The following is a 23,733-nucleotide window of genomic DNA, read 5'->3' as shown; positions in this document are numbered from 1 at the left end:
CAGGTGAATGAGACCAGTTGTAGTTACTGGTTTTGGCATATCGAATACACAGCGGATAGCTTGCCAGGCTCTTCCGTGCGGGCGGAATACTCTCGGTAGCTTGCCAGTCTTTCCGAGAGGTATAGAGGCTTTTGGGGTGACCTCTAATCACCCTTGTAGGTGTTACCATATTTGAACCCTATCAAATATGGTACGACAATTCCAGAAGACGGGTATTTAGTGTCTTATGATGTGTCGCGCGGCCGCTTGCGGCCGCGCGGTTCCGGAAAGCGTCCTGGAGTGTGGCGACGGCTGGGTAGTGGAAGTAGTGTCGAGAGTGGAAGTCTGCCAGTGGGGTATTTATCTGGGTAGGGTGGGTCTCCTGTGCACAATTCGATCCCTGGGTGGTTGATGGAAGCAGACAGGGCAGGGCAGGGTGGGGCTCCTGATTAGAATCCCTTTGTCACCTGTGGTGGTGGGAGCAAGCAGAGAAGCTCTGTCCCTGGGTCCGCCGAGCCTGGAGTCCAAGGTCTCAGAGAGTTCCGCTTACCTTGTTCTGTGGGTCTTCAGTTGTGCGTGGGTCTCGGCCGGAGCTGCCGCGCGGTTCCGGAAAGCGTCCTGGAGTGTGGCGACGGCTGGGTAGTGGAAGTACTGTTCTTTCCTTTATAGAGAGAATAAACAAATGATTCCTAGGAACTAAGTAAGATGTAATTTTGATAACTCTGTAATTGAATGTTTGACACTGATCAAGAATAGCAGAATACTGAGTTACTGTGTAATACAATTTCAACTATGCAAGAAAGTTTTCTTCCATTTTACATACCACCTATTAATAATCAAAGTATTCAGCAATAATTTAATAATTTTGGAGCTGGAGTGATAGTGCAAGTGGGTAGGGTGTTTGCCTTTCCCACCGACCCCAATTTGATTCCTAGCATCCCATATGATCCCCCGAGCACCACCAGGAGTAATTCCTGAATGCAGAGCCAGGAATAATCCCTGAGCATTGCTGGGTGTGACCCAAAAAGAAAAAAAAAATTAAATAATTTTATAAGTCACTATTGAAAGAAATAAGCGATATTGAAGCGATAGCACAGCGGGTAGGGCGTTCGCCTTACAAGCGGCCAACATGGCCGACCCGAGTTCGATTCCTCAGCCCCTCTCGGAGAGCCCGGCAAGCTACCGAGAGTATTCGATATGCCAGACACAGTAACAACAAAAGTCTCCAATGGAGACGTTACTGGGCCCGCTCGAGCAAATCGACGATCAACGGGAGGGCCTTTACCTTTACTTTTTACCTATTGAAAGAAATAGAAGTGGAAACCAGGGAAAAAGAAATATTCTATGTTCATAGATTGGAAGAATTGACATCGTCATATAGATTCAGTGCAGTAGTCCTCATCAAAATTCCAATAGCATTCTTCAGAGCCTTAGAATACTATTAAAATATGCATAGAATCATAAAAGTTTCTGAGTAACCAAAGCAATTCTGAGAAAACGGAATATGGGAGGATTATATTTCCTGGCATTATATTTTACTCTAAAGCTATAGTAATCAAAACACTGTGGTACTGGAATAAAGGGAGAATCAGACCAATGCAGTTGAATTGAGAGTTGAGATAAGCTCTCAGGTTTATGGACAGATAATCAATGACAAAGGAGTTGGATGCATAAAGCAGACCAAGAAAAACCTCTTCAACAAATGAATTTGAAAAATGAGATAGCCACATGAAAAAGAAAACACTCAGATTGTGTCTTACCATACATAAAAGTTAATTTAAAGTGTATTAAATACAAAAATTAGGAATATATAAAATGCCTCAAGGAAAACATAGTCTAAATAGGCAACCTCAGAAATATCTTCAGTGGTTTTACTACACCTACAAAGATAACAAAAGCAGAAGTAAACAATTGGAACATCAAACTAAAACTTTTTTGCATGTAAATAGAAACTCAGACCAAAATAGATACCCTGCTGAATCAGGGAAAATATTTTCACACTACTTATCAGATAAAGGGATAATATCTAAGATATATAAAGTACTTAACAAAGCTCAACAAGAAATCAATTTCAAAAAATGGGTAGAAGAGATAAAAGTTATATTTTGGCTACATATTCAAGGCAAGTGCCTTCTTTGCTGTACTATTTCTTCTAACTAGACACTCCTTAAGGCAGACATACAGATAGCCAATAGGTACATGAAAAGATGTTTATCATCATTTATTATCAGGGAAATGCAAATAAAAAACAACCCTGAGTTATCTCACCTCAATGAGAAGGGCATGTATTTAAAAAAAAAAAAACTGGAAGCAACCAGTGTTAGCAGGAATGTGGTGAAAAAAGAGCCTCTTTCATTGTGGGACTGTTATTTGGTTCAACCTCCATGGAAACAGTATGGAGACTTCTCAAAAAAAAAAAAAGAGTAGAGCTTCCATATAACCCAGCAACTCTATTTTTTGGCATCTGTCCCAAGAATACAAGGTCACTAATTTGAAAGATACATTTACACCTATGTTTATTGCAGTACTAAGTATAATAACAAGAGTATGGAACCCCATAGGTCCAACAACAAATAAATGGATAAAGAAGCTATCCACACATACAGGCACATAAAATGCATTATAATATGGCTGTAAGAAAAGATGAAACCTTGCTGTTTGCTGCCCCTTGAATAAAGCTGGAGTGCATTGTATTATATGAAATAGAGAGAGGACAAATACTGAATGAGTTCATTCATCTTGTTGTATATAGAGATACAAAGCAAGGGAATAGTGTGGAATGATTACAGATCCTTAGCTTCTGATTTCAAAACTTAGATTACCAAGCAGTGGGAGAAGAGGGTTAAGGAAAGAAAGAGACAGACAGCAAGGACTGTGCAACAGCTCTACTCATTGCACCTCACACTGCTCACACGTTTTCCTTCTGTCCCTGGGTGAAGACTAGTAGGAAAGGAGAAATGCAACACTCAGCCTTCAAAGAGCTCCCACAGGGCAAACTGCAGAAATTCACCTCAGAGCAGAGTGCATGCACAAAATGAAAAAGCCCCACAGAAGTACTCCAAGTTCAGTGAGTGAAAATAATAGCATGTAAGGCTTTACTAGTACCAATGAGCTCTGTCATCTCTCAGATGATTAGAAAGATATCATGATGAGAACAATTAATGAGCTCAAAGAAACGGTGGTATAGGTAGTAAAGCATAGGAGAGTGTGAGAAGAAGATGAGAAAACTACAGGCAAATGTGACAACTGAGGAGTGGTGAAGTACCACTCTTTTCAGGTAAAATAGAAAAACCTCAATAGAAGGTGTCAGTAACAGAGTAGCAACAGTGAGGGAAAAAAGAGCGAGCTCCAAGATGAGACGCAGGAAACTTCTAGAAAAGAAGAGAAGATGGAAGAAAAGTCTGAAAACAGTATGCCAGAGAACTATGGGATCAGTTCAGAAAGAATAGAAGAGTCATCAGAATTCCTTAGGAATACATAGAATTATTCAGCCACAGTGAACCACTAGTCAAAGAAATCATAGATGAGACTTATATAGAGTTAAAGAGTGCATGTACCCAGATTAAAGAATCTGAAGGGTCCCTTTGAAACTTGACCCAGATACAGCAGTAGGGCGTTTGCCTTGCACGCAGCCAACATGGCCAACCTGAATTCGATTCCTCTGCCCCTCTTGGAGAGCCCAGCAAGCTGCGGAGAGTATCTCGCCCACACGGCAAAGCCCGGCAAGCTACCCGTGAAGTATTCGATATGCCAAACACAGTAACAACAAGTCTCAAAATGGAGATGTTACTAGGCCTGCTCAAGCAAATCAATGAACAATGGGAGGACAGTGACAGTGACAGAAAAAATCCAAGCCATATGTGATCAAAATTTCAAGATCAAAGCAGGAACTTACAAAAGAACACCCATATGCTTTACAGCAGTCCAGTGAGACTCCATAGGCCAGAAGAGAATGGTGGGTTATAATATAAAAATTAATGAAATGAATGCCTTAGCAAGAATACTCTATATATGTTAGATCTTACGGAATATGTTTCAATTTTAAGGAATGATGCAAAACCTCATAGACAAGAAATAGCTCAGACAGTTCATAACCTTGAAACCGGTTTTGCAAGAATCATTATAAAAACCTTTAAAAGTCATGGCAGACTGTTCAACACTCACCATTAAGTATGGCAATTACCCATGGCACTTAGAGTTAACCTCTCCTAGATTAAGAAATTTCTGTTTAGTCCTAGTTTGCTAAGGTTTTATATATTTTTTCTTTTCTGGCAGAGGAGTGAGTGTTGCACACCTGTAGGTGCTCAGGAATTACTCCTGGCACTGCACTAAGGAGTTACTACTGGCGGTGCTTGAAAATGTTGGGGGTTGGATTTGGCATCCGATATGGTGCTGGTGTGCAAGGCAAATGCCCTTCCCACTGTGCTATTGCTCCAGCCTCTGACTTTTATGTCTTTTGAATAATGGTTTTCCATTTGAGTGTTTTAAGTCTATTCTGGTGATAAATTTTCATTTATGGAAATTTTTTCATATGTTTATTAGTGCAGCTTCTTAAACATTATTTACATTTTCTAACTCAAAATTAATATTACCTTTTTAAGATAAAACGTACTTTTCCCCTTCCCCTAGAAAAAGCATAACTTTTATACTTTCATAGGCCTCTTCATATTTCCTTTAATTTTTAAAAATTCTCTTCTAAATTTACTATATTGTGTTTTTAATAATTTCACTTGATCACTTGACATCCCGTTACTCATTGATTTGTTCGAGCGGGTGCCAGTAATGTCTCCATCCCTGTCGCGTGCTAGTGTAGCCCAATGGTGTCTGCTGGCCCCAGGAACATGAAGAGCCTCAAACCAATCATTCAGGTTCTTGACAAAGAGGTCTGACTATCTCGTAGATGGGCGGCCACATGATTTTTTGATGTCCTGTGGAATCCAGTCGGTAACAGTTCTAGTCCAGTCATCATCTCTAAATCACATTACATGTCTAGCCCATCTGACTTTTTGATGCCTTGGCAAACGAGAGAGCATCCCTGATTCTTGATCGTCAATGGAGGTCAGAACTCTGGATTCCTTCTCTCACTTGAGTGAAGCGTGATACTCCAACCGTAGCTCTTTCCATTCCTTTTTGGGAAACCCGAATAGGGTTCTCATCCTGTTTTCGTAGGGCCTAGGTCTCTTAGGTGTATGTTAATGCAGGAAGAACAGTGGAGTTGAAGAGATGTGCCTGGAGCCAGAGGTTCTTCATCCTCTTAGCTATTTCTTCGATACTCTTGAAGGCATTCCAAGCTGCTCTCTTCCTCCTGTGCAACTCAGGTGCCATGTCATTAGTTATGTTGAGTTTTCGACCTAGGTACATATAACTGCTGCATTCGGAGATGTTTGTTCTGTTGAGAGCAAATGAGAAGAGACCATTTCTCATAAACATTGTCTTCGTGAGATTTAGCTGTAGTCCGACCTTTCCGCACTCACGGTCAAAGTCGGCTAGCATTTGTGTTGCTTGGCTAATATTTGGTGTTATTAGAATGATGTCATCAGTGACGCCGAGGTGGTGTAGTTGCCGACCGTCTGTCTTCACTCCCATTCCTTCCCATTCCAGTTGTCGCATGACATTCTTGAGGGTGGCACTGAGGAGCTTCGGTGCAATGGTATTACCCTGCCGAACCCCTCTCTTGACATGGGTGATCACTTTCTTGTAGAATGGTGAGATCTTGGTTGTGAATCCATAATACAGCTCACGGAGGATCCTGATGTATTAAGTTTGAACACCCTGTTTGGCTAGGGCTTCGATGACAATTCAGTCTCAACAGAATTAAAGACCTTCTTTAAATCAGTGAATGTTAGACAGAGCGGCATCTTGAACTCCCGAGAAACCTCAATGAGTTTGGTTATCGTGTGGATATGGTTGATCGTACTGAATCCTTTTTGGAACCTGGCTTACTTGCATGGTTGTCCTTCATCTAGTGTTCTGCCAGTCCTATTCAGGATGACTTGAGTGAACAGCTTATAGACGACAGACAGCAGGCAGTTCGGGCGATAGTTGCCAATGTCGTGGATGTCTCCCTTCTTGTACAGTAGTACAGTTCTGCTGGTTTTCCATTGGGACGGAACCTTGCATTCAGACAGGTAGCGTGTGAAGAGCTGAGCCAGTGTATTGATGAGTACTGACGGCTGGTTCTTCAGGTATTCGGGTCTGACCTTGTCTGGGCTGGTTGCTGCTTGCTTCTTTACCGACGAAATGGTGTGTCAGATTTTGGAAGGGAGAACTTTGGGAATGACATATCCATCCTGCGTAATTTGGTAAGTGGGCAGGTGGACGTGGCTATCGAAGATATCCAAGTAGATGTCATGCATTCTATTGCCCTTCTGGAAGATGTGATAGATCCATCAGGATGTTGGAGGGCAGTCATCTTGGTCTTGTTGTTGGTGAAGGGCAGGTGGGTGTTGCAAATGCATTTCCTGGCTTCTGCCGCATCTTGCCAGCACTGCTGCTCTTCTCTCTTTGAGGTCTTCCATTATCGCTTTTTTGCACTGCTTTGCGAGCTCGGATGTTCACTTGTGGTTGCCTGAGGCTTGTGCCAAGCTGCGTTGGCAAATGAGTTCAAAAGTTTCCTAAGACAGGCATCTTTTTGTGGCTTTCTCTCCCTTTGCACAATCATGGAGGTACTGAACCAGTCGATCTTATTCTTCGTCAATGTTGTCAACGGCAGCATCTTCCCACGTTGCCTCAATAGTATCAATGAGCTTCCAGTTGGTGGTCATTCTGGGAGTTCTCTTCTTAAACTTTGCAGCCCTTTTCCCCCACTCTGTGAAGTAGAATATTGCATGAAGGAGATGGTGGTCCGATCCCATTTGGAATTTGGAACAACAGTGACATCGGTCAGGCAAAATCATTGATTGAATATGATGTGGTCAATTTGATTGTGGAACCGTCCACTGGGAGACGACCATGTCCAACGATTAGATTCGGCCTTCTGGAACTGTGAGTTACCATGGATGGTCTTGGTCGACATGATGAACTCAGACAGTCTCTTTCCCTGTTCGTTCCATCTAGGCCATAGAGTTCTTTGGCTGATCTTCTCGGTCCTATCTTGGCATTAAAATCATGGACAATGATCTTGTAGAAGGTGTGATCTTCTTTATAGAACTTCTTCAGCTCCATGTAGAACTTCTCAGTTTCTTCATCATAATTGGATGTTAGTGTGTCGGCAGTGAGCCACATCTATGCAAGTGTAATCGTCCGATTCGGGTTGTTAGGCATTCAAATGAATCAATGCTCATGGCCAAGTTTGTGTTAACACAGACACAGACACCACCAATGGCTCTTTTGTCACGAGGAATAGTTCTTCTCCAGTGTCGAAAATGGCATGATGTGGTTGATGCCTTCTGGTCTCATCAGACCAGTAATATTGTATTTGATCTTTTGCGCTTGTGTCATCAGGTCCTTGATGGATGCATCCGATGCCAGTGTATGTGCGTTGAAAGTACAGACATCATTTTAGTCCTTCTTTGCTTTGGCAGCCTACTAATTCGGCCTTGAGATTTTGTCAGCCTATCGTTCCTCATCCTTCTTAACACTGCCGTATTGGTGGCTCTTTCAGGGTCAGGGGAATGAGACCCATTGTATTTACTTTTTTGGCATATCGAATATGCCATGGATAGCTTGCCAGGCTCTGGCTGCCTGGAGCGTGGCAGTGGCTGGGTAGTGGAGGTAGTGGAAGAAAATTATTTTCATGTAAATTAAAAATGTCAGCAGACAATTATTCATACTTATATTTTAACTTGTATGCATCTTTAAAAAAGTTTTTGAAAAATAATTTTACCAACTTACTGATTTTCAATTTTGTGGAATCTTAGGAGTTTAACTTTGTTCATCTAAAGGTTGTTGTCACCACTTTCACAATTAAAAAAATCTTCTTCAAACATGGGCGATAAAGAAACATAGGGAAAAAACAAATAGCCCAAATCATCAGAACTAGAGTTTGTCTATAGAATTGAGCTGTTTTTTTGGGATGGAAAGGCCTGGGTGGAGGCGGGGTGGGAGGGGGGTGGTCATCAGAGGAAACTTTGGTGGAGAGAAGTGGGAACTTTCGTGGTAGGTGTGGTATTGGAATCATGTATGCATGAAACTGCTGATAATATTACAAATCATGGTACCTAAGTAAAAAGTGATTAAAAACCGTATACATTCTGTTAGGTACTATCCTTAATAAACACTTTGAGAAACAAATAATAATCCTATTAATCATAGGAATTACCATGACAGAGTAGTGAATCTACGTTAATTTTGAGAAAATCAGCACGGTAAAGAGAAACAGATTTAAATATACTGAATATTTGTGAAGATGTAAAAGTGCTTAGAGGAAACATCTACTAATGGTAGTGCTGATTGTACCCTTATTCTGGCATGTTGGTTTTATTAGACTTATGTAGCACTGTAGCACTGTCCTCCCGTTGTTCATTGATTTGCTCAAGCGGGCCCAGTAACATCTCCATTGTGAGACTTGTTGTTACTGTGTTTGGCATATCAAATACATCACGGGTAGCTTGCCAGGCTCTGCCTTGCAGGCAAGATACTCTCGGTAGCATGCCAGGCTCTCCGAGAGGGGCGGAGGAATTAAACCCAGGTTGGCCACTACAAGGCAAATGCCCTACCGGCTATGCTATCGCTCCTATTCAGTTAAATTCATATATTTTGTGTTGTAACTAATTAAAAATAAATGAGTTTGATGTTTAGTTACATCAGTGAATAAAATGGTTTTACATTGTCTTTAAGAATATACGTTTCATCATAATTAAAAATTATGATTTGTGGCTAAAGGACAGATTTTAATAGTGTTTGCTATCACATTAAGATTTTTTATCAAATAAAACACATTTTATGCTGCTTTTGGAAAGATGTTTGAAAAATATTCAGAACCCTGCTTGTATTTTTTATATCTTGATATTTGCTATTCAGTTGTTTTATTATTATTATCATTTTTAATTGAGTTTATATTACTGTATATGCTCAAGATTTCCATTGTTATGACTGTGGGAGCTTTGTAATCTTGCTTGGTATTTGCTTGCAGGATATTTTGTACTCGTATGTTGTGTTTAGTCTTTTCTTTAAAAGAACAGTGTCTGTGGGATCATATCAATAGTAGGGTGTTTGCCTTGCATTCAGCTGATGAGGGTTCATTCCCTAGCACCCCATATGGTTCCCTCGAGTCTCACCAGGAATGATGCCTGAGCACTGCTGGGTTTGGGCCCCCAGAGAAATTTTAAAAGAACAGTGTCTGGATATTATTTTTTCTTTCTTTGCAAAATTAACTGCCACTGTTCTTTATTTTGGGCTGGAGCAATAGCACAGCAGGTAGGGCGTTCGCCTTACAAGCGGCCACCATGGCCGACCCGAGTTCAATTCCTCCGCCCCTCTTGGAGAGCCTGGCAAGCTACCGAGAGTATTCGATATGCCAGACACAGTAACAACAAAGTCTCCAATGGAGACGTTACTGGGCCCGCTCGAGCAAATTGACGATCAACGGGAGGGCCTTTACCTTTACCTTTTACCTGTTCTTTATTTTATTTTATGTTTTTGGTTTGCGGGCCACATCCAGTGGTGCTCAGAGATTACTCCTTGCTCTGTGTTCAGGGATCACACCTGTTAGGGCTTGAGGGAGGATAATTTGAGGTGCTGAGGATCTAACCTGGATTGGCAGTATGCAAGGCCCTACCCACTGTACTACCAGTCGGCAACACCCCCCCCCTCCCTCGCTCCACTGTTCTTTTTTTATGGAAAATTTTGTTAGACAAGCAAAATACTGAGTTTTCAAAAGTAGCACAGATGAAATAAGTAATTACGGGCTGGAGCGATAGCACAGTGGTAGGGCGTATGCCTTGTAAGTGGCCAACATGGGAGACCGGAGTTCGATCCTTCCGCCTCCCCCCTCCGAGAGCCTGGCAAGCTACCGAGAGTATCTCGCCCGCATGGCAAAGCCTGGCAAGCTACCCGTGACTTACTTGATATGCCAAACACAGTAACAACAAGTCTCATGATGGAGATGTTACTGGGCCTGCTCGAGCAAATCGATGAACAGCGGGAGGATAGTGACAGTGACAGTGGTAATTTCATGTTATAAATAAAAAACTGGCATTTTACAAGGTCAGTTTTATTAGATTTTCTGTGAAATTGGCCAAAAACCCTACACAGACATGGGAGAGATTTATTTAGTCACTAGATGGCGCTCAGTACCAAATTTTTGCTCAACTAAGAGCTTGCATTTGATAATACCAAGGTTAAATTTAAGCAACATATATTAATACAGTGAAATAATTACTTGGTACATTACTGTAGGTGTATATAATTTCATATTCTTGCATATTGATGTAATTCATTAGTCATTTATGGAGAATATTGTAATCAGTTTTTTTTATAGAGTGGCTGTTGATTGACCCTTAAAATTTGTCAGTTATTCTAAATTGCTAAAATATTTATAAGAATTCAGTATGTAGTTGAAATTATTTTAAAAATGTTTTCTACCCAATTATTTTCTACCCTTCCCCCTTTGAATAAATTTGCAACATGATGTTTATGGTATGCTTAATGCCCAGGACCGATTCCTTGTAGATACTTCTATTCCTGCTAGCTCAGTTTATTTATATGCTTTTCAAGTCACTTGTATATGACCCCAAGCCTGATCATGCTAGTTGTATAAATGATAATAATTTTATCATTTAAATTCAGTGTAAATATGCCAATGAAAATGTCTTATGAAAACTAAAATGGTTATTTTGCAAAACTCATTAAAAGGTGAATTGGAGCTGAGGTAATTGGGGCTGAAATATTCATTAAAAGGTGAACTGAACTCATTGACCAGTGTTACATCTTCTGTATCACTGAACCCCTCAGGCCCACTAGCAGTGATCCCTGAGCAGAGCCAGGAGTAAGCCCTCAGCACCACCAGGTGTGCCCCCCAAAACCAAAATAAATAAAAGGTCCATTGATGAGAAAATTATTAGCAAATGAGATGCAAGATTAAAAGCTCAGAGAAAAGTATCTTGCGCTTATTTTAACAGAAAAATTCTTTGAACTTTCTAAGTTTTGTACAAAAGGGATTTTTATTTAAGCGTCATTGGAAATGTCCAAGTGTTTCACTCTAGAAACTTTTAGGTGAAAATGCCAAATATTTTGAATGACAGGTAACAAATTTACTTCAGTTCGTAGTAAGATATTTATTTCTCAGTATTATTCTCTCACTGTAGTTCCATTTGCTTCTTTTAACTATTATTTAGAAGACATCTAAAATAAAGTACAAAGGATATTTAGGTAGATGAAAATCAAACTATAATACTTTGTCAAAGGCTTCTAAGAATACAGCTTGGCAAATTTTGTAGCATTTATCTTGATTTTGAGTTGTAATGATTATTATCTTATTTCATATTGTATTGTTGTTTTTTATTTTATTGTTTAACTAGGTTGTCTTCCTCCAGATATGAGACTTGCAGTTTCGGTTTAGTAGTAAGTTCCTCACTAAAAGGATTTTCTCCATTCCCAAAATAATCCCATGAAAAAATTAACTGCTGAATAAAGATAGAAGTTATTGGGCTGGACAGACGGTACAGTGGGTAAGGTACTTGCCTTGTATCTGACTGATCCAGGTTCAATCCCAAGCACTGTATGGTCCCCTGAGCACCGACAGGAGCAAGCTCTGAGCAGAGCCGGGTGTAGCCCAAAAGCAGAAAAACAATTTTTTCTTCTTTTTTTTTTTTTTAAAGGAGACTATACTAGGAGTCAGAAGTTCTAGGTTTCAATCTAATAATATAGAACTTAGAACTGTAAGTATTTATAAGAGTGAACGAATAATTTTGCTAATTATTAGTTGTAAGATTATAATCTGTTCAGTTAACTTTTTTAAGGGCCTTATCTATAAAATGAAATTTTCAAAATTGACTATGCAGTTCCGTGTCAGGCACAGCAGTAAGAAACAAAAACCTCCTTCAAGCAGATTGGGAAGGCTAGATAAGTAAATAATTAACATGCATTATGGCAAGATCTCTTATATAGGTATTTGTGAGGAGATAGAGCTGCATAGAGGCAAGTGACTGGCCCCTCAAACTATTACTATTAGTCAAACATTTATTTAGGAGGGTTAAGGAAAAACTGATTTTAAACCCTAAAATTATTAAACATATTAAAAGAGTAATTTTCTCCCAAGTTGTAAAATATTTGACAAGGACTTTGAAAGACATTTTCAATTCTGTTTGTCTCTTTTTCTCTCTATATGTGTATATTCTGAACCCACAGTGTCTTAGAAAGTGTAATTGGGTATTTTAGAAGTAGATAGTAATATTCAGCAGAGAAATACCTTGAGTTATTTTCTGAATTTTAACCGAATACTACTGTGTGTGTGTGTGTGTGTTAGATTATGAAGAAGTATTTTCAAATTACCAATAAAGAGTGACTTGAGGAAACCTAAGCTAACTGGCATCTTGTTTATCGCTAATGTATTATAGCAATTTTCAGTCTAGCGGCCCTCATAAATTGCTTTACTCACACACTCTTTCCCTGAGTTCTAACTTCCTTCTTGCCATCATTACCTTTGAATAGAATAATAGGTACTCTATAATTTTGAATTTTCCAATCATAGTCATCATAAGGGCTGGAGCGATATCACAGCGGGTAGGGCGTTTGTCTTGCACACGGTCGACCTGGGTTCGATTCCTCTGCCCCTATCAGAGAGCCTGGCAAGCTATTGAGAGTATTTCACCTGCTCGGCAAAGCCTGGCAACCTAGCCGTGACATATTCGGTATGCCAAAAACAGTAACAAGTTGTGAGACGTTACTGGTGCCTGCTCTAGCAAATCGATGAACAATGGGAGGACAGGGCTACAGTGCTACAGTCATCATAATATCTCTGGTTATTTAGGTTTGAAGTTTTTTTTAATATTTAATTGAGGTAACATAGTTTACACTATATTAAACTCATTATTTTATAGGTTTAGAGTAGTACATAGAAGTTTTCATTTTGTTTTCCAATAAAGTTTTGGTCTTTTCTCCTGAGAAGTTTTGTGTTGTTGGAATGGCAAAGATAATCAGCATAAATGACCAAAAGAAATCTGACTAGTAAGATTCTTGATTTGTACCTATATCAAAGGATTCAACTATGAACAACTTTGTAAATCAAAAATTTTTAATTATATATTTAATGGGCTGGAGCGATAGCACAGTGGTAGGGCATTTGCCTTGTGTACAGCCCGCCCAGCCGAGCTGGGTTCGATTCCTCCGCCCCTCTCGGAGAGCCCGGCAAGCTACTGAGAGTATCTCACTTGCAAGACAAAGCCTGGCAAGCTACCTATGATGTATTCAATATGCGAAACACAGTAACAAGTCTCAGGATGGAGACATTACTGGTCCCGCTCGAGCAAATATTTTTTGAATCCTTTGATTTGCTCTGGGTCTACTTGAGCAAATCAAAGGATTAAAAAATAATATAATTAAAAATTTTTGATTTACCAAGTTGTTCATAGTTGAGTTTTATACATAAAATGGTTTAGCCTCAATCCTACCTCCAGTGTTCACTCCCTGCACTCCTTCAGAGTTCCCAAATTCATGGGATTGATTTTTAATGTTTCACAATTCTTAGAGGATTTTTCTTATTGTTATTTAAAATACCTCTTATCAGATTACTTTTTTTTCAGAATGTAAAGGGTTATTGTTTTTGTTTTTATTTTGGGCTTTTCATTTGGTGGTAATTGGGGCCATGCAGTGCTGGAGTCTCAGAGAATCCCGGAACTGTGCTTGCAGAGCATGTGCTCTAGATTCTCTGAGTATTTTGTCGAGCCCTGCAAAGGTTTTTGTTTTTTAATAAAGAAGCAGTGTTTAGTTGGCAGGCTCCTTCTGAAGATGTTGCCAATGCTCAATGCTCAGAGGGAGGAATGAAGAGGTAGAAAGCTTAGCATGGGATAAAATGGTGCTAGGAAGCAGAATCTTTTTTTTAAAATTTTTTTTATTAGTGAAACACCATGAGGTACAGTTATAGACTTATAAATTTTTGTGCTTGGGTTTCAGTTATACAATGGTCAAGTACCCATCCCTCCACCAGTGCCCATCCTCCACCACCACGGGTCCCAGCATCCCTCCCCCCACCCCCCCCCCCCCACCCCCGGTCCCACCCTGCCTCTGTGGCAGGGCATTCCCCCTTGTTCTCTCTCTCTTCTTTTGGGTACTGTGTTTTGCAAGAGAGGAATTGAGTGGCAATCATGTTTGGTCTATAGACTACTTTTAGCATGCTTCTCCCACCCTGGGAGGATCCTCACAACACCCTTTATTTGGTGCTCTCTTCTCTATCTGAGCTTCCTTTTCACCTAGCACGTGTGGCTGGCCTTCAAGTCATGGAGCAAAATTCCTGGTACTAATCTCAGCCATTCCTGATTGTTAGTCTCATGTTTTGTTTAAGCAGAATCTTTGACTTGGGACAAAGAGGCAATATTCAGTGGGCCTATAGAGTCTGTTTAGTTGTATTTTGTCCAGTATTTTTTTAATTTATTTTTGGCTTGTACTCAGATGCTCAGGGTTTGCTCCTGATTCTTCACTCAGGAATTATTCCTGACAGTGTGCTGGGGACCATTTGGGATGCCAGGGAAAGAACCGTGGCTAACCAGGTATAAGGCTAGCACCCTACCCGCTGTACTGTCACTCCAGCCTTTGGTGCACTGTTTTGTTGTTTTTGTGGTTAGTCTAGATAAACTTGTTTGTCATATTATTGGAAGTAACTCAAAGTAGTTAGTTTTTATTTCATTTTTATTTTGGGGGGCATCACTGCTGGTGTTCAGATGCTCCCAGTGGTGCTCAGGGGACTATGTACAGTGAGGAGATCATACCTGGCCTGGCCTTGTGCAAGGCAAGTGCCCTACTTGCTATGTCCTGTCTGTTTCTCTGACCCCCCAGATTAATTTTTTATATAAGATAGAACTTTTTATTTTTCAGCCTTATGAGTTTAGTTTCCCTAGTTTTATTGATTTAGGGTTGACTAATAAATTTTTATATATTTAGGTTGTATATTGTGAACAGTTTTGTAAATGTGTACAAGGAGCACTGTTTTATTAACTTAATGAGACTTCCAGTTGACTAATGTATAGCCTTATCTTTCCTTTTTTTACCAGGTTCTGGAAGTTATCACCTGCTAGTGTATATTTGGGGTAACATGATGAAGTGCTGATTACGTTACCATTTGAGTTAAGCTCAATAATTTTATTTTTGTTTGTTTGTTTTTTTAGTTGTTTTGTTTTGGGGCCATATCAAGCAATGCTCAGGGCTTACTCCTGGCTCTGTACTCAGGAATTACTCCTGGAGGTGCTCTGGGGACTACATGGGATTCTGGACAGCCATGTGCAAGGCAAGTGCCCTACCTGCTGTAATGTCCATCCCTACATCCCTAAGGTTCTTAATATCTCCTTCATTGTTGGGGTTAGTGTTGATTTAGTCACCATAAATTTGTGGCTTAACTGTGATTTAAAAATAATGTACACATTCAAATATGTTTTGTGACCAGAGCCAATGATTGTATTTGCAAATCAAGTGTATTTCACTTTCAAATAAAATTTAATCTTTATAAACCACAAGGCTTTTCTGTGTTCCAGGGATGAACCTATGAGTAATATGTAGCGTTCATAGTGTATCATATCCACTCTTACAGAAACCACTTGAATTCCATGAATGTTAACCATGATTATAATCCACTTGAGTTCATGCCCTCCACAACCAGAGGGGAAAAAAGCAACATGCTTTACAAAATAGGTAAAGCTATGGCAGTAGTTTTCCTCTCGTAGTATAGTAACTTTCTCCCATGGGATTGACCTTGATTGAGAAAAATATAGTACAGTGCTGCCTATTACAGTCCATCCCTTCTGGTTCAAAGGTGCAACCTGTGTTAAGCTCTACAATAGCCAACAAAAATGCAACTCAGAACAAGTTCCTCATTTGCCTATACATGAGTCACTGAAGGGACTTTTTTTCCATATCTTTTTTTCTCCAAATGTCTTCAGGTAGTTGTCATAATGAGTTACAGTTAGTTCCATTTTTATTAATAGATAAATTGCTTTCTCTCAGCTTCAGTTTCTTATTTATTTCTTATTGCTCAGAGACGTTCTGAGAAAAGTGAATGGTTTCTTTTGTTATAGCCTATTTCCCTGGGCTTCACCATTGGCCACCATTTCTTTCTGTTTCCACCTATTTATTTTGACCTGTATTTTCTCTCTCCTAGTAGAATGCTCTGATTTGGCCACTCAGCCTCTTTATAAGGCAAGCAATTACAGTAACATTGGTATTTCTTCCATGGAAAATGTATAATTTTTTAGTTAAAAATTACAGGGCTGGCTCAGAGAGATATTAGAGTGGGTAAGACTAATGCCTCAGCATGCAGCTGAGCCAATGTCACATATGGTTCCCCCGGGCCCTACTAGGAGTACCCCCTTAGCACAGAGCCACAAGTAAGTCCTGAGCACAGTTGGGTGTGACCAAATCTCCCCACCTCCCAATTTAAAAAAAAAAAAATAAAGACATATAGGGATATCTGTTGCTTGATAATGTAACTGTCACCTTCCTGTAGTGACCATGTCCCTTGGTGCATTTGGGACTGAAAGTCATACCCTCAACTGATGGACAGAAGAATGGGTCCACAGGCAGATGGCCCGTGATGATTTGAAATCAAACAATTCTAATATAGGAAAAGAGAAACTGTGCTACATGCAGGGTGGGGAGGACAAGGATAGAATGGAAAAACAATTCAATAAATAGTTAACAGACAGGGGAAAGTAAGGCACAAAGGAGAAGTTAAACATAAGCACCAAGAAATTGGGAGTGCCTCAGGAGCACTGTAGTGGGGGGTATCAATAGTTGCAAGGGTAATGCAAATTATGGGGCAACTGTGCCCCTTTTGGCGCTGTCCTCCTCAAATCTCTAGAGAGGTGTCTCCAAAGCCCTGTTGCCTCGAGGAGAATCCCTGGAGGACTGCTCAACAAGGTGGCACCAGCCAGGCAGTTCGGGAACAGTGCCAGCAGGATCCCAACATGCAACAGTACCTACAGTTAATCAAATTTAACTATATAGGGTGAAGGCTCGAGCCTCTCCAAAGGTTCTTTAAGAATATACACGTTCAGTCAAGTTGAGTTTTTCAGATAATGTATCTCATGCAGCAATATACTTTTCTGCTGGCTCTGTTATCCTGGTCATGGCCAACAGATCTGGCAGACATAAATTTTTTCTTGATTTTTAAAATTTTTATTATTATTATTATTATTATGCTTTTTGAGTCACATCCCATGATGCATAGGGGTTACTCTTGGCTCTGCACTGAGGAATTACTCATGGCGGTGCTCAGAGAACCATATGGGATGCTGGGAATCAAACCCGGGTTGGCTGCGTGCAAGGCAAATGCCCTACTCGCTGTGCCATCACTCCAGCCCCTCCAAAGGGTTTAAAGAGTGTCCTTTGACCAAGGACATATGGTATGTTATGTGAAAATATTTGAAATGCACCCAAGTAGAGCTGTGTTATGTATTCCATTCTCATTCTGATTTCCCCCTGGCTCTGTGTTCCCCCCATCTATCCTTGATGCTGTGTACATGTTGCATCCCTGCAGCTCACAGCTGACTAGTTCCTCCCTCTAGTCAGAACATCCTGGTAGGATGTGTAGCCACCATCCCTTCCCCAGTTCCACTCCCAACCGCCTGCAGCTGGGAGCAACTAAACATCCTCCAACTGCGTGGGAATCTCTTGAAATACTCTGGCCTTCTGTGTTGTCTTTTTATAAAGAAACTTCCACAGAAAACCCCATCCTACAGCAAACATCACCTCTTCAGCCTACAGCCAGCTACACTGAGGCCAAATCATCATACTCCTCAGCGATTGCTCTTGTTTCTTAGCAATCAAGTATTTTAAAATTAAATATTTTCATCATTTTTTTAGATAAAGGCTTTGATACACTTAATAAACTATAGTCTAGTATAAACATATTTTACAAGATAACTTAGATAACTTTGAAACATAACTGTCATGCTTCTGTAAAGCTAGTCCTCTGACTTGCAGGATTGCTCTATTCACTGGTTTCAGTCAAACCCAATGTCTCTGCTTGATGCCTGGAGAGACAGAGCCAAGACAGGCTCATTTTCATACCTGTGCAGTAACTGGTGCCACGGATCAAAGAAAATATGGTTTAGTAAGTGTTGAAAATGTAGAATGCAAGATAAAGACAAATTTATCCCTACGTATATCACCTTTGAAAATATATAAATGTATATATCATTTTTCTTTAAGCGATATCAATATGGATAAAGTACATAAATGTGAAAGCATCCCAAATAACCAGCAAAAAATGGTAGAAGACAGTAAAGTACTTCATCACTAACACTTCAAAAATATAAACTACAGAGTTAAAAAGCAAAATAGATGGCTCTGATTTCATCCACATTAGGTATTCTTTAATTAATGAAAATTTTAGGAAAGACTTAATAGATGACAATGAAAGAACGTACTTGTGGCATTTAATATCAATGAGGAATGTCTTATTTAGAATATACAAGAAAGTTCTATAAATCAAAAGGAAAACAGACAGCAACCCCAAATTAAAAATGTTCAAAGGATATGATTTAGCAATTTACAGTAAAGCAAACTAAAAGGCTAATAAGCATATGAAGAGATGCTCAAGCTCATCAGTAATTGGGCAAATGCTAATTAAGTAACAAAGAGCAGAAATAAATTTTTTTGAGGTGACATATATGTATTATGAATTGTATCTTTTCCCTCCCCTCAGTGCAATCTGTAGATATAAGAAACCTTCTGAGGGGGCTGGAGCAATAGCACAGTGGGTAGAGCGTTTGCCATGCACGTGGCCAACCCGGGTTCAATTCCCAGCATCCCATGTGGTCTCCTGCGCACCACCAGGAGTGATTCCTGAGTGCAAAGCCAGGAGTAACTCCTGTGCATTGCTGTTGTGACCCGCTCCCCCAAAAAAGAAAGAAACCTGAGTGAGTTCTCACTCATACCCCTGCTGTTTAATTTTAGAACACCAAGTTGGCAGAGACAATGGTCTAATTTTCCAGGATTTTAAATAACAAATGCTGTAGTTAACCATTCCAGTTTTTAATGAGGGTTTTGCTTTGTGGATGATAAGGAATATGCTATGAATAGAATAACTTATTTCTTTGTTCATTTTTATACATAGGAAACAAAAGGAACATATCCAGGTAGCCCAAATTGATAGGTGATACTCTGTTCTAAATCTTCAGTTGAATTCTTGGCAGTTGCTTTTTTTTTTTTAATGCAATTAAATCTCCAAATAGAGTGGGTATGAATTCTAGTCATTACTCATTTGTAGTTTCCTTTAGTACAAGTAGAGCTTTAGCTATATGACCCACTTGCTTACTATTTGTGGAAATGGGGGTTTTGGGTGTCTCCAAAGCAATGTTCAAAAGACTTCTGGTGGTTTCCCATGAAGCTTGACAGTTCAGTTCTAGGGCTCACGGACTGAGGATGTGGTGCTACTTGGCCCTAGGGGTGCCAGGGATTACCTCAGCCACCTTAATGATACTTTGGAACCACCAGGATTTCCCCTGGTAATGCTAGGTGGACTATGTGATATCAGAGATCGATTCTGCTTTTGTTAATGTGCTATGTATGCACCTTTATCCCTGTACCCTCTTTCTGCCTCCACTTGATGAATTCTTAAGGCAGAATTCCCCTGCTTTTTTTTATGCTTTTAGTGTCTTTGTAATATTTTCAGATTGCTGCTCAGTTTTCGGCATTGATTTCTGTTTTTTTTTATTGGGCCATACCCAGCGGTACTCAATCAGGGCTTTCTTCTGAATCTGAGCTTAGGGTTTACTCCTGGCGGGCAGAGGGACTATATGTGGCACTGGGGATGGAACCCGGGTTGAGTGCATGCAAGGCAAGCACCATACCAGCTGCACTTTCTCTCTAGCCTTCTGCATTGATTTGTACAAGATACTTTTCTTCCTAGAAGTGCAGATTAAATCATTGGAGCTAATGAGATCTAATGCATTCCTTCATAATGAACCTCCTTGAAAGACTGTGTAATTAATTATTCAGGCTATTGTTTTAGCTACTAGTCAACAGTTGTTTTTCTCTTTGAATATTTAAAATGTGCATAGAACTAGTTTTTTGCTTCTTGGGGATACTATGACATACAATTTAAAGTAGTAGGTATGAAGTGGCCTTTAAGCCGTAATACTGACTTTGTGTGTATTTCAATGTTACAGTTGCCTCATTCCATATAAAACATTGCCTAATTCCGTATAAAACTATTCCATAACTTTGCCTAATTCCATATAAAACTCTAGCCCTGAATAAAAACTCCCCATTTCCTTCCTGTTATTAACCCCTGTACTGTGTCTGTGAATTTGCATATACACAATATTTGTCTTTCCTCTTTGGTATATTTCTACTTAGCACTATGCTTTTGAAGTTTTTTCATGTTGTAGGAGGTATCAGAATTTCTTTTCTTTCTTTTTTATTTTTTTTCAGGGAGGGAGCATATAGTGCTAGGGATTGAACATGGGGTATTGTGCATACAAGTCATGCACTCCAACCCTTTCATTTATGTCCTTAACTCTGGAATTTCCTATTTAAGATGAGATAATATTCATTTATGTAAATCTATAAAATGTCCAGTATAAATCTCTATACATAAACTTCATTTTATTTTTTCATTCTCTATTCGACATGAGTTGTTTTTCTTCTTTGCCTATTTTGATTTATGCTGCTGTGAATGTACATTGAGTATTGAGTACTAAGTCACTGAGTACCTGCTGTTCATTCTTTCAGCTGTATGCCTAGTATTAGAAATTTTGACTACTAGGTAATTAAACTTCAACTTTTTGAGGAACTGCCAAAGTGTTTTCTACAGCAACTGCATCATTTAGTATTTCCACCAGCAGTGTGCATGGGTTCTTGTATGCACTTGATGTTTTACATATTTTGTTAATTGTCTTATTGGGTAGAAATGGTTTTGATTTGGCTACTTTTGGTGGATAGTGATGTTGCACATCTTCCGTGTGTTTGTTTGCCATATTCTTTGAAGAAATATGATTCTAGTCTGTTGTCTATTTGGTCTGTTTATTTTCATTGTTGAAGCTGATATACTCTGCTTTAAGACTTTTCCAGATTATTTATGCAAGATTGTTCCTTATTGTTTGTGATTTTTTTTTTTTAGCTAAAGTTTCTAAAGAGATTTCCTTGAATGCTAGGAGTCTTTCCAGTTTTGCACTTTACCCTGAAGCTTAAACACTCACTTATCAGGCTTATTTAAGCTTGTTTATCAGACTATATGTCATAAGGTCTTCTTCATTCTTTTCTACATAGTTTTATACGGAATTAGGCAAGTAGCTTTCTACATGCCCACCCATATACTTTCATAGTTTTATTCCCCCCAATTCCTGCCAGGCCTGGGGTAATCTGAGGCACCTTTCTTGGTCCAGGTTTCTGTGGGTTTGTTGTCTCACAGTTTTATAAACACTGCCTGCACTTTGTTCCAAATGCTTTGTACCAATACTTTGAGTCCTCCCCAGGCTGATTCTAGTGGATATGCACCAGAATTCGCATATTAGGTCTTTGTTCCCCCTGGCAGGAGGAGGAAAGTAGAACCCAGTTACAAGAACAAGCCACGTCATCACACAAGGGGGACTATAGAAGACCTGATATGAGAATGAAGCAGTGAAAATGCCGTAGAACAGTCCTTCCATTTTGAAGATGATGGTTTCTTGATTGGTTGTTGGCTCAGTTGTAGTTCACTTTTCACTGTTTTCAGAGCTCCAACAACATTGATTCAGACAGTTCCTGTGTATTTATTTTGATGTTTCTCTAGGGCTATAAGAGTGTGGATCTTTCTAGACTGCCATTTTGCTGGCATTCCCCTATTGACTTTTTGTACAGTTTATCTAGCGGTAGGCAAATATATCGTCATTTGTTCTGTCTTGGATTGCTTCTCTGACCCAGTGCTCCCTCATTTCACAAACTTGATGGGCGAGTTGTAGAGATTTAACTGAGACCTTTGCCTCTTACATTCCAGCCCCTTTCTACCCCAGCACTTTGATTATCACAGGGGTGTTTGTAGGCAATTTTCAAAAAAATTTCCTATCATGCAGGGCCTTTTACCAAACTGTATTAGAATGACCCAGAAGCTCTTACTCTCAAAGACCTATTATACAAATTTACTTCTACCAACTTCAACATGGTTTTATTGTCCGAAAGCTGTAGGTTGCTGATACTCTGAGATACCACACTCTTCAGTAGGCAGTGATAAGCTGGTAAATATAAAGGGTTAGCTGATCACAAAAAAGAGCTCTTATTTGTCATATTTTGTTTTGTGATATAAATATAGTAACCTTCCTTGTCCCATGGAGGATTCTGTCCGTGATTTCAGTTTCTTGTAGTAAGCCAGTTTGAATATACTAGATACAAGAGTGAGAGTGAGATTCATATAAGATATGTGTAAGAGAGTGTGATCACATTCTTATAATTTTTAGTACAATATGTTTTCTGATGATGTTTATTATTAATTTCTTATCATACCTAATTTATAAATTTTATCTACAAATTTCAGGTTAAAAAATATGGTACCTTCTGCTTTGGAGTTAGTAAGAGACACACATAATTTTTCCTGGTGACTCCATTTCAGGTATGTTACGCTTTTTGCTGAGAATGATACGGCTCATGTGGTACAGCTGTCTACACTGTCTAAAAAATGTAGATTTTTTTGTTAGTGTGTTCAAAGGACATAATTCAGCATGCGATTACAGTAATTCTTCCTGAATTAACTTCTGCGAGCATGTTGTTGCCTTATCAATCAGCTCTTCTTCTTATGACTGCCCTTCTTATTTGATTCATTGACAGCATCTAACATGTTTTGTGCATTTCTTACCTTCCTATTATGGTGATGATTGCTGAGGATAGGTGAATCTGCCAGTCCACAGTAATGTTAAATGTTCTCCTTAAACAATGCTGTATTGAATGTCTGTATTAGTTTATCACTCTCTAGTGACTTCCAGATTATGACAGTATCTCTGCTGATTATGACCGGAAGTAATAATTAATTTCTGCTTAAGAATAGTGTCCTGAGGCTAGGACCTAGAGGAACTGCCTTGAAGACAACAACCATTTTTTGATATTTTTGGCTTAGGACCCTATTTAAATTCAGATTTCTTGCTTCTGACTTTTTAAATTGACTTAAGTAGCATTCTTAGGTGGAATATATGGTTTTGTAATGAGAGATCCTAAGGACTACTAAATTATTTTTTAAAGATTAAGGCTGTCTTTAGTGTTTCTGGAGTCCATTGTTCCCCAGTTTCACTTAATTGGATTAGGCCTTGAATTCTGCTATCATTTTATTATCCAGATTTTATATACATGATGGAGAAAGGTTGCAAGAGTTCCTGTTGTTTTGCATCTTCTCTGCCAATTTGTCTTGAGTCCTTTTAGTCATAGCAGTACTGATAATGTGTATGTGTATTGTGTGACTTCTTGTTAGGGCTTTTATACTTATTTGAGATTTAGGAATTCTGGAAACTTGTACATGCTTATTAGTATATATTAGTATAATTTGTATATATTTAGGATATATACAAATTAACATTTTTAAAAAGTCTAAGGACATGGCACTCTCTGTACGTGTAAGTATATGTGCACCTGTGTCTGTGTTACTAGGAATCCAACCTGGGGTTTTACAAGCAAGTGCTCTACTACTGAGCCTCATTCCTA

General features: G+C 39.3%; 1 protein-coding gene across 2 annotated transcripts in view; it reads left to right on the top strand.

Annotated features, from left to right (window-relative positions):
- The window catches only part of MIPOL1 (mirror-image polydactyly 1), a 304,969-nt gene that overhangs the window by 15,707 nt on the left and 265,529 nt on the right, over nt 1-23,733 (top strand). The window contains exon 1 of one of the 2 annotated variants that reach the window (XM_056133808.1): nt 22,583-22,654. The exons of the other annotated variant lie outside the window; for it this stretch is intronic. The gene's annotated coding sequence lies outside the window, so the exon portion shown is untranslated. Of the gene's footprint in view, nt 1-22,582; nt 22,655-23,733 lie in introns of those variants that run through there. 2 annotated transcript variants of the gene reach the window in all.

The sequence above is a fragment of the Sorex fumeus genome, unplaced genomic scaffold (assembly GCF_029834395.1).
Source record: "Sorex fumeus unplaced genomic scaffold, SorFum_2.1 ptg000098l, whole genome shotgun sequence".
Taxonomy (NCBI): Eukaryota; Metazoa; Chordata; class Mammalia; order Eulipotyphla; family Soricidae; genus Sorex; species Sorex fumeus.
The sequence above is the reverse complement of the archived record's forward strand: the minus strand, read 5'-3'. Positions and strand labels throughout refer to the sequence as shown.